The sequence below is a fragment of the Paroedura picta genome, chromosome 7 (assembly GCF_049243985.1).
Source record: "Paroedura picta isolate Pp20150507F chromosome 7, Ppicta_v3.0, whole genome shotgun sequence".
Lineage (NCBI taxonomy): Eukaryota > Metazoa > Chordata > Lepidosauria > Squamata > Gekkonidae > Paroedura > Paroedura picta.
This window is the reverse complement of record NC_135375.1, coordinates 21,387,776-21,398,954: the sequence shown is the minus strand read 5'-3', so window position 1 is coordinate 21,398,954 and position 11,179 is coordinate 21,387,776. Positions and strand designations below refer to the sequence as shown.

Sequence of the window (11,179 nt, the reverse complement as noted above, 5' to 3'; positions counted from 1 at the left end):
TTAAATATACAGTTGGCTCCTTTACATACAATGATATGAAATGTTTACTATGTAGGACATTAAGGACCTTAATCGATTCTATGGACCAGAAGGCCAGATAAAATACTTGGAGGCCTCTCCTGTTTCTAAAGCAGGCCCTGGTCCAGAGGAGCACTCCCAGTGTCCAGTGAGTATCCTACAAGAGCCTGCCTTTCTCCAAAGGATGCTTGAGGTCAGTGGAAGCATTAGTATGAATGTACACTTGGATTTTAAGGAGGCTATATTTTAAGCCTTGGTTTTAAAATTTTAATAAATATTCAATTTTATATTACATGTTACCTTATAGAGGCTTGAGCACATTTTCCTTACTTTGACCCTTGGGGGGGGGGGGGGCTGAATCATAGAATCATAGAGTTGGAAGGGGCCATACAGGCCATCTAGTCCAACCCCCTGCTCAACACAGGATCAGCCCAAAGCATCCTAAAGCAATGGAAGAAGAAGAAGAAGAAGAAAAAGAAGAAGAAGAATTGGTTTTTGTATGCCGTTTTTCTCTACCAGAAGTAATCTCAAAGCAGCTTACAATCGCCTTCCCTTTCCTCTCCCCACAACAGACACCCTGTGAGAGAGATGAGGCAGAGAGAGCCCTGATATTGCTGCTCTGTCAGAACAGCTTCATCAGTGATGTGGTGAGCCCAAGGTCACCTAGCTGGCTACATGTGGGGCAGTGCAGAATCAAACCCGGCTCGCCAGATTAGAAGTCTGTACTCCTAGCCTCTACACCAAACTGGTTCTAGGCGGGGAATCAGCAAGGGGCTCGGAGCCTCCTCCCGATCTGTCCCTGGGGCTTTCCACAGAGGGAATAGAGCCCCACAGTGCTCAGAGACACTAGCTGCTAACAGTCTTTGGGGAGGAGAACTCTGCACTCCTTCCACCTCACAACACCCTGTTGCTGCTCCTGCCTAGAGTACACCCCTCCCAGTCCAGTGGCAGAAAGCAGCTGTTCCTCTCAGCTTCCCAGTTCTAGGGCCCCACTTCCAGCCCACAGTTTGGAAACATCACCATGCCCTCTCCAGTGACCTCCATGTGGCAGAGTGCTGAGTGTGCCATGCCCACGTACGGAGGGGCAGAACCTCCCATCCACCTCAGCACACACCTACCTCAACAAACATTTGCCTGTACAAGCAAGGCCCTGTTTTGGCTTCCTCTTTGCATGTGTACAATTTACAACAGGTGATCTCTTATCTGTACAGCGTGTTCCTCTAACGGTGAATAACCAGAAATTTCACTCAGAGTGGGCTGTGACCAGAGGAACTATGTGTTTGGGCCTGAGAGGGATTGGGAGCATTTTGGTCATGCCTCGCTGGTTCCAGTGCTTGCCAAGGGTCTCTGCCATCCGGCCATGGCGTTACTTTTTTTTTGGGGGGGTGTGTAGAAACTCTGGGGATTTCAGCCTATGCCTCTGGAGACTTGGGGGTGGTTTTGCCAGCTCAACATCTGTTTTTCCATTCCTGTGGAACTGTGTATTTTGGCCTGCGGGGTGTTGTGAGAGTTGTGGGCACACTTCCTTTGCTTGTGTCATGTGGCGAGGGTGTCTGCCAAGCTGTCATGGGGTTATTTTGGGAATGTCTTCCTTTCTGTCCTTAAAAATCTGCCTTTGGGGACTTGTGGGTGGCCCGGCTAGCTTGACACGTGTTTCCGCTCCTCTGCATTCTAGAATAATACACCCCATTTGGTGGCTGTGTCAGGGGTAGTCAACCTGTGGTCCTCCAGATGTTCATGGACTACAATTCCCACAAGCCCCTGCCAGCATCTGGCAGGGGCTCGTGGGAATTGTAGTCCATGAACATCTGGAGGACCACAGGTTGACTACCCATGCTCTAGATCTGTGTTTTTCAGACTAGGGTGTGTGAGAATTGTGGGCACACCTCCCTTGCTCGTCTTGCGTGGCTAGGGTGCCTGCCAAGCTGTTGCTGGGATAATCTGGGCAGTCCCTGTCAAAACTCTGGAGATGTCTGTCTCCCTGTCCTTCAGAACCTGCAAGCACTAGGAGGGGCGTATGTGTGCCTGTTTGCCTTGCCTCCAGTATCTGGCTGGGCTGGGGTCTGCCCAGGTGGGGCTTCCCTGTGACTGGTTTTCGAGCCACACTTTGGAGCCTATGCCTGACATTTCCTCCCCAAAGCACTTTCCTTTGGGCATCTACTTTTGGGGACCATAACTTGGACCCCTAAATTCAATCTGCATATAATTTGGAAAGCAGAATGAGGAGTGTCATCCGGAGATCCCGTGCAAGTTTGGGGGTTTCTAGTTTGCACAGAGTCCGTTTTATGCGTTCCTGAGCCTGTGCCTGTCATTTCCTAAGAAAGTGATATCCTGGGGGCACCTTCTTGGGGGAGGGGCATAACTCAGATTCCATAAATCCAATCCGCACCAAACTTGGTGGGCACATAGAGGATATCCAATTGGAGATCTTCTGTGAGTTTGGTGTCTCTAGTCCAGTGGGAGGGGGGTGTTTCGCTGCATCATGGACCTCACAAACCTCTGGGTTATTTAAACCCTAAAAGATCATGATGATTCGTGGTTCACAAACCAAGCACGGCCTGAGTCACAAACTGAACGTTCCCAATTTGTGCGTAGCCCTACACAAATCTAATTGTTTTGCTTTGTTATTATTTTACTTACTACACAGATATCCCTCCCCTCCCCAACTGGGGTCCCGAAGCAGTAATGTTGTTCTCCTCTCCTCTATTTCATCTTCACAGCAACCCTTTGAGGTAGTTCAGCCGATCCCATGAATATTGATCCTAAAAGACTAAGTCGAACCCTATAGGCCAAACAGCAACCACATACCTTTGTGGCTACTGCCTGGGCACGCACATATAGATGACAGAACATTGCACAGGAAGGGTCGATGCAGGAAATGGGAGCTCTATAGGAACCCATGTCCTGGGTGTGAATCCTTGATGCATGCAACCTCTGGGCAAAGGCCATGGCCAGAAAAGGCTTAATTTGTAACAAGCAAATTCATGAGACAAGAAGTAGTATTGATTTCTATTATTGACTCTTGACAGCTTTGGTGTAGTGGTTCAGAACAGCGGCCTCTAATGTGGAGAAACAGGTTCGATTCTCCACTTTTCTGCATCCAGCCAGCTGGGTGACCTTGGGACAGTCACAGTTCTCTCAGAGCTCTCTTAGCTCCACCTCCTTCACAAGGTGTCCTGTTGTGGGGAGAAGAAGGGAAGGTGGTTGTAAGCCACTCGGAGACTCCTTTGGGAAGTAGAAGAAGAAGAGTTGGTTCTTATATGCCACTTTTCTCTACCCGAAGGAGGCTCAAAGTGACTTACAGTCTCCTTCCCTTTCCTCTCCCCACAACAGACACCCTGTGAGGTGGGTGAGGCTGAGAGAGCTCTGATATTCCTGCTCGGTCAGAACAGCTTTATCAGAGCTGTGGCGAGCTCAAGGTCACCCAGCTGGCTGCATGTGGGGGAGCGCAGAATCGAACCCAGCTCGCCAGATTAGAATTCTGCACTCTTAACCACTACACCAAACTGGCTCTCTCTACTGCCCATTCCTGTAGGTCAAAACCATTAAAGGGACAGAATGTTTACTGGCTAGGTAACAACAGGGTACAAAAAAACAGCTAAAGAAAAATTGCTAAGGAAACAGCTAAAGAAAAATTGATTCTAAAAGAATCTTTTTTTTTCTTCCTCCCAAAACACACTTTTCTAAGCATTGCTGTTTTCTTGACCATGCACATATTTTTCCAAAGGAAATTGTTTTATTTATTTAGGCTGTTTTGTACAGAGGAAATACTGGGGTAGAGGAACCTGGAAAGGCCCTTCTAATTACACTGGCTATCTGTTCACAATCCTTGGTGAAGTCAGGTGACACTATCTGAGGAAGAAACTGCTTCGCATCCCTTTATAAATGTTCGCTTTCATGCTTGAATCCCCTAGAGGTAAAGGAACAATCTTGCAAGGAGGCATTCTGGTCCCAGCTTGACAACACATGGTTGTTTCCAATACTTGTACACCCCTTGGGCAAAAGCTGTTACCTTGTGAATGAAACACAACACATGGAGAATCCAGCATAGCATTTTCAGAAACAGAAGCCTTCAGAATTGTGAGTCACTCTTCAAAAATCATTTTCTCAACAACAGCTTTGGAAATCAGGTTGGAAGGTAGAATGTGATAAATTGTAGAGTTTTAACTTGTAAATTTCCTTATCTCCAGGGTAAATTTAACTTCGACTTCCTTTCTCCAAAGCAATTTGCTTTAGTTACAGGGTATGTTCTAACTGTAAAAAAGAGGGGAAAGGGGGGGGGAGGGAGGAAAGCCTAATCATGCTCCTGTTAGAAAATAGGCTAAAAATCCCAAATATTATTGTAGCCTTAAAAAAGGTATCCCCTGTGCAAGCACTGAATCATGTCTGACCCTTGGGGTGATGCTTTCTAGCGTTTTCTTGGCAGACTCAATACGGGGTGGTTTGCCAGTGCCTTCCCCAGTCATTACCGTTTACCCCCCCCCCCCCAGCAAGCTGGGTACTCATTTTACCGACCTCGGAAGGATGGAAGACCGAGTCGACCTTGAGCCGGCTGCTGGGATCGAACTCCCAACCTCATGGGCAGAGCTTTCAGACCGCATGTCTGCTGCCTTACCATTCTGAGCCGCCTTACTTATATATAAAATCTCATTTTTTCTGCTGCTGACACCAGGAAGCCTTTGATGGGGAGCTAATTTTAAAAACTCCAACTGATAATAAAATTAGAAATGGGGAAAACTCCCTGGCATCATATATTTTCCACGAGTAAGCCTGCAGTTATTATGGCAGAGCAAAGTAAGCCCTATGGGGAGTACTGCTGATTTGTTACCTAGCCAGTAAACGTTCTGTTCCTTTAATAGTTTTGACCTACAGGAATGGGCAGTAGAAACTTTTCATCCCATGCAGCTAAATAAGATCATCCGATAATTGCTGCAGTTCCCAGTGAGATTAAAGGGACAATTAGAGGAACCAGTTTAAAAGTTGGCAACTATATTTCCAAGCAAGGAGAAGGGTCAGGGATCCTTTTTGTATTTTGAAACTACAACTGATTATTTTTTTAAATAAAAGTGTTTCAGAAAGAGCCCTTTGTAATATATATATATGAGGAAAAAAATCTCTTGTAGTAGAATGTTTGTGACAAACTGTGACTCTCAAAAGCTTATACCCTAAAACTTTTCTTGGTCTCTCAGGATACTGCTGGACTCGTATCTGACTTTTGTAGATCAAAGTTTGAGTCCAGTGGCACCTTTAGGATGAACAAAGTTTTATTCAAGGCATAAGCTCTTGTGTGTGTGTGCATGCTTCTTCATTTCAATGGCTCCTAGATAGGAGAACTTCCCTTTGCCCTACATGTTTTTAAAACATGAAGAAGAGACGCACAAAAGCCCAACACAGATGTCAGCAAGAGAGATTCTCCCCCCCACCCCACGAAGTATTTGGTAAAATGAATGCACAGGATTACAATTCAGTAGAATTGCTACCCAAGGGACAGGTTTCCTCTATCCATTATCTTGAAGAAAGCCGGTCCCAAAGAAATACTGCGGAAATGGGAAACAATTGTAGGCAGGAAAAAGTCCCCCAGCATGAAAGCATCCGCTTTTCCAACCCTGCTGTAAATAAAACTCCCAAGTCCATACATCTTTTAAAAAAAGAAACACAATAGTTCTGGAGAATTATTGCAATGTGAAATATCCTCATTCCAGGGTTTTCTTTGAGTGATTTTTTTATTTATTCAGAAAAGAAAAAAGCATGACATATTACATATACAATATGATAAATATTAAGCTGACATTTGGCAATGTATATATATTTCCATTTTACCTTCTCAGTACTGCTGTGGCTTACCTAGTATATCCCCCCAAGTTTACTTATTTCCTTTATTTACATATACCACATGTAAATCAATTAAAGGATTGTTGTTGTTGTTAGTTGCGAAGTCGTGTCTGACCCATTGCGACCCCATGGACAATGATCCTCCAAGCCTTCCTGTCCTCTACCATTCCCCGGAGTCCATTTAAGTTCGCACCTACTGCTTCAGTGACTCCATCCAGCCACCTCATTCTCTGTCGTCCCCTTCTTCTTTTGCCCTCGATCCCTCCCAGCATTAGGCTCTTTTCCAGGGAGTCCTTCCTTCTCATGAGGTGGCCAAAGTATCTGAGTTTATTAGATAAATAATAATACTATTGCAGTATTCTGTATGCCAAAAATAAAAAAGTTAAAACAGGCTCCCCAAACACGTTGATGTAGCATAGCTTGCTTGTTGGGCCATTCTGGTTCCCAGAAATTCCTATAACTTGATCCCATCTTACTAGGGAGTCACTGGATTCAAGGCCTGCTCAAATCTTTAATATACGGGCAGAAAAGTGTTACAGAATCTCAGACCGGAGAGTCTCGAATTCAATCCCCTCTTCAGCCACGCTGCTGCATGCCAGCTACTGCCTCTTAACCTAACCTTAGTGTTGTTGGGAGGATAAAATGAGGATTGGAGAGCCATCCTGAGCTCTCTGGAGGGATAAAAACGCTCTAGCACAATAGTGGCAATATCTTCTGTAGGCGTAAGGAAAGCTGTACATGCTAAACTTCCCAGGAGGAGGATGTCTCTTTTCACAGCATTCGAGAGCAAAGAAAATAGTCATTTGGTCTTAGAAAATAAGTAAACTGAGTCACATCACTGGTCTATCAAGGGCAGTACTAGCAGTGATTCTCAGTGATCTCCGCAGAGATCTTTAAAATCGGCAATAGCTTTATCACGATAGCCGTACGGCAATATAGCGACTGAACATTATTGCAAAAACTGGCAAAGAGCCTGCCTGGGAGGAAAACATCGGGGAGGGGGAGGGGTCAGGGAGGAAAAATGGCCTCTGTATGTACGTTTGCAGGGTCTGAGAAATCTGTAAGTTTTGGTCCACATGGCAACCCAGCCTGATTTCAGTATGATCTTTCTAGAAAGACTGAACTAAAACAAAATGGGGGTGGGGGGCAGGGATCCACCAGATGGTAGTAAAGGTAAAGGTAAAGGTATCCCCTGTGCAAGCACCGAGTCATGTCTGACCCTTGGGGTGACGCCCTCCAGCGTTTTCATGGCAGACTCAATACGGGGTGGTTTGCCAGTGCCTTCCCCAGTCATTACCGTTTACCCCCCAGCAAGCTGGGTACTCATTTTACCGACCTCGGAAGGATGGAAGGCTGAGTCAACCTTGAGCCGGCTGCTGGGATTGAACTCCCAGCCTCATGGGCAAAGCTGTCAGACGGCTGACTTACCACTCTGCGCCACAAGAGGCTCATCAACCAGATGGTAGACCAGTGTACAAAGATGCATGGAAGCCAGAGATAGGCAGGGAAAGAGAGAAAGAGTGATGGAGACCTGAAGGTTAGAAGGCAAAATGGTGCAAAACATCTATGTAGACCAGGCTTTCTCAAGCAGGGTTTCATGAATGGGTGGAAATTATTTATTTTTTAATATATTTTTTAAATTTGTTAAACATTTGTTGGGTGATATGACCATATATGGTCATGTTGTCTTGCCCCGCCCCCTAAAAGGGCCAATGATGGGCCTGGAGGGGGTGGGGAGGGGAGGGGCCCCTGGTGGGTGTGTACAGTTATGCTTCCCAATCATATTCTAAACAATCGTGCCATTTCTAGTTGAGAAATGCATCCAGTTACCAGAAGAGTAGAAGCTAATGAGAGACACGAGAGAGATCGTATCAAATTAAGCAGTTTCCTGGGAGGAAGACTTCCATATACCTCCTTGTATACTTTCGATAGAAGAATATGAATGTTTGTATCAGCCTGACCTCCCTCACAGGGTTGTTGAGACTGAAGTGGGTAGAACCCTCATTTGGAGGGAGGATGGGGTAAAAAAAATGATTATGTAATTTATATATATTTTATGTATTAAAATGCCACCCTCTAGTCCAGAAGAGGAGATATTAGATTGACATTCAGCATGTTTGTGTGTGCTGGGTACCCCATTTCAAATAGAACACCACCACCACCACCACCTGGTTTTCACAATCCCTTTTCAGTGATCTTGGGACTTTTAGGGGATTTTTAAATCTAACCTCTGGACACATCCTGTCCAGAATTTAGGAGTGAAGGGTAACCTACTTCAGTCTGCCATTGCAAAATACAAATAGTCTTGCATCCCCTTAAAATCCAATGCAGTGACACAGCAGCTGAAGCTATCTGTGATCAGGAGCCCTTTTCCAGCAGCAGGCAGGGTTGTTGTGAAGGTAAAGTGGCAGGGAAGATGATAAGGTGCTTTGGGAACCCACTGGGGAGAAAGCAGGGTACAAATCAAAAAAGTAGGTAACTAATTATGTCGCTGGGATACAGTCTGGGAATTTCTTTAAAAGCGAGACTCTTTTTATCTCATTTGGATAAAGGTAGCAAATTCTCATTGCAGGCACTATGACAATGGTCTGTACAACACTGCATACTGGCCAGCACGAAATAAACATTTAAGAAGAAAATCCTCGAGGAACAGCAATTCTTGGATATTATCAGGCTGTTTTTGGAGAGTGGGAATGTTTCCCAATAATTTCTGGCCTATCGCACCAGCCAAATCTTTAATTATCTCAGACTTAATACATTCACACTGTGAATGTCATCTGTAAAAACAAAACATATGAATGGAGTTGCATTCATAGAAACGGCTGTGGCTGTGGTCTTCTACGATAGGAAAGGTAGGGTGATAAGGGGGTGGGGAATAAAGAGAAAGCTTATTTGTTGCAGATTCAGGGTGGTACAGATAAGCAGGGACCTTTCACTTACACTTACAGAGTCTGTTTTGCTGCTGGAGGCTCTGTATACTATCACAGCCACGTGTGTTACAAACCAGACTTCTATTCTTCTGCAGAAATACATTTTCTCTGCATATCATCTGGCAAAGATCATCATCATTACCTAATGCAGTCACAACGTCTGGATTTTCCCTTCTCACAAAGGTATAATTGAAAAGGTTCCATTTTCTTTTAATTTTGTCCCGCTCATACAGTCTTAAATTTGTTTACTTGTTTATTTAACAAAATAGCACTTACGTTACACACTTTATGGTGTTTATTTGTTATGCATCTGAACATATCTAGTTTGTAAATATTTCAGGTGCCACAGGACTCTTTGTATATTTCCCTCAGCTGTCCTTACAATAATTCTGTAAGGTGGGCCAGCATTATTATTCTCCTACTGCAAGGGTAAGAACTTAGTCATTTGTTTTGATTTATTTATATACTGCCCTTCACTGTGACATCTTGGGGTGGCATATGAAATGAAAGAAGGCGACTTTTATCCGTTGCTGGCTGGGGTGATATTTTCCCTGGTTACACTCTTGAACCAGGACATTGCCCCAGCTCTGTAGAAAAGCTCAAAAGAGATTTTAATCTTTGGCAGATTGTGAGAGTAACTGAAGTAGCACAATAGAATCAGAATCCAGGAGCACCTTTAAGACCAACAAAGATTTATTCAGGGCGTGAGCTTTCGAGTGCAAGCACTCCTTTTCTCACTCCTTGCACTCGAAAGCTCACGCCCTGAATAAATCTTTGTGGGTCTTAAAGGTGCCCCTGGACTCTGATTCTACTGTGCTACTTCAGAGCAACACGGCTCCCCATCTGAATCTATCATATGGATGTATGAGTGTGTGTTAAGTTGCCAACTCTCAAGTCACTTATGCGCCTGGACTCTTAACTAGCAAATTAGCCCCCCTCCCCTCCCCTCCCCGTCAATCACGGGCTCGAGGTGCGGCTGAGGAAGTGGGCGGAGCGGGACAGAGCCCCCCCCCCCTCCGAGTGCCCCCCCTCCCCGCCCCAGGCAGGGATCCCTCCGCCGGGCCGGTCCCCAAAGTTTGGCCGCTCCGAGGCGCGGCGGCACAGCAGGCGCTTGTTGCTCGCCCCACCTCCTCCTCCCCTCCCGGGAGCCAGAAGCCGAGCCTTCTCCGGAGGCGGCCGCTGCTCGGCTGAACTGCGCCGCTGCCCTCGCCGCCCGCCAGGCCTCCCTCCCTCCCTGCCTGCCTGCCTGCCTGCTCGGGCAGCCGCGCCGAGGGGTCGCCTCGCCCAGGGGTCCGGGGACGAGGCGGACGCGCGCGCCCCTCGCCTGGAGGCGCCTGGAGGCGTCCGGCTCTCCCCTTCCTGGCGGCGCTGCGCACTCCCGGCCCTAGAGGCGAGGCTGGACAGCGTAGGGCCGGCCCGGACCGCCTGGCCCCGCGCGCTATGGCGAAGCGCGCCGGCGGGATGGAGCCGGGGCCGGAGCTGGAGCCGGAGCGGCGCGCGGAGGTGAGGCCGGGGGCCGAGCGGGGGCGGGGAGGGAGGGAGGGAGGCTGCGCTTTCTCGCCGCCTCGCTGTTCTGCTTGGCCCGCCGCGAGTTCGCGCCCCCCCGACGGCGCCCTGCTGCCCGGGGTGGCTCGGGCCGGCCCGACGGCTTCCTGACGGGGCGAGGCTCCGGGGCGACGGGCCACTTGCCCTGGGAAAAACGTGTAGGGCTCGGGGGGTGGGGGGGGAGCTGGGGTGGGAGAGAGTCGTGTGAACAGCCCGGGTGGCTTCGGTGGATCCCCCGTGCCGTGGCAGCGCAGGGCGGGTTGAGTTTGCCTTCCCGTTGCCAAAGCCGTGGCCTCCTCGCGTGTAAAGTTAGAAAAAGGTCGAGGGGACTTTTTGAACGGGAGAGAGGACCGTTTGTGACAATTTAGGAAGGGGACGAGGAGACCGGAAGGGCCCGGAGTGACTCAGGACCGTCCCTTTCCCTCTGTGGAGGTGGCCTCGGCAAGGGCGAGAGGGCCCTAGGAGGGGGTGGTGGGAGGTGAGGGTGGAAAGGGCTGTCAAGGCACTGCTGACTTAAGGCAACCCCATAGAGCAGGGGTAGTCAAACTGCGGCCCTCCAGGTGTCAATGGACTACAATTCCCATGAGCCCCTGCCAGCTGGCAGGGGCTCATGGGAATTGTAGTCCATTGACACTTGGAGGGCCGCAGTTTGACTACCCCTGCCCTAGAGTTTTCAAGGCCAGAGAGGGTCAGACGTGGTTGGACAATAGCCTGATTCTTTATGCCAACCCTGGACTTCAACCATGACCATGATTCGCTTCCATGACCTGCTGAGTTCAAGCTAGCCTGGCCTCCCAGATTAGGACATTTAGTTGCAAATTCAGGGAATTATTTCGTTAGTCAAGGAGCTGATG

The 11,179-nt window shown here is 47.8% G+C and overlaps 1 protein-coding gene across 3 annotated transcripts in view; it reads left to right on the top strand.

Moving 5' to 3' along the window:
- Window positions 1–3,929: 3,929 nt before the first annotated feature.
- Window positions 3,930–11,179, top strand: part of LOC143842180 (leukemia inhibitory factor receptor-like) — a 104,349-nt gene continuing 97,099 nt past the window's right edge. For 2 of the 3 annotated variants that reach the window (XM_077347014.1, XM_077347010.1), the window contains exon 1: window positions 9,867–10,283. The gene's annotated coding sequence lies outside the window, so the exon portion shown is untranslated. Of the gene's footprint in view, window positions 4,099–9,866; window positions 10,284–11,179 lie in introns of those variants that run through there. The other variant, XM_077347011.1, reaches the window with a different exon arrangement.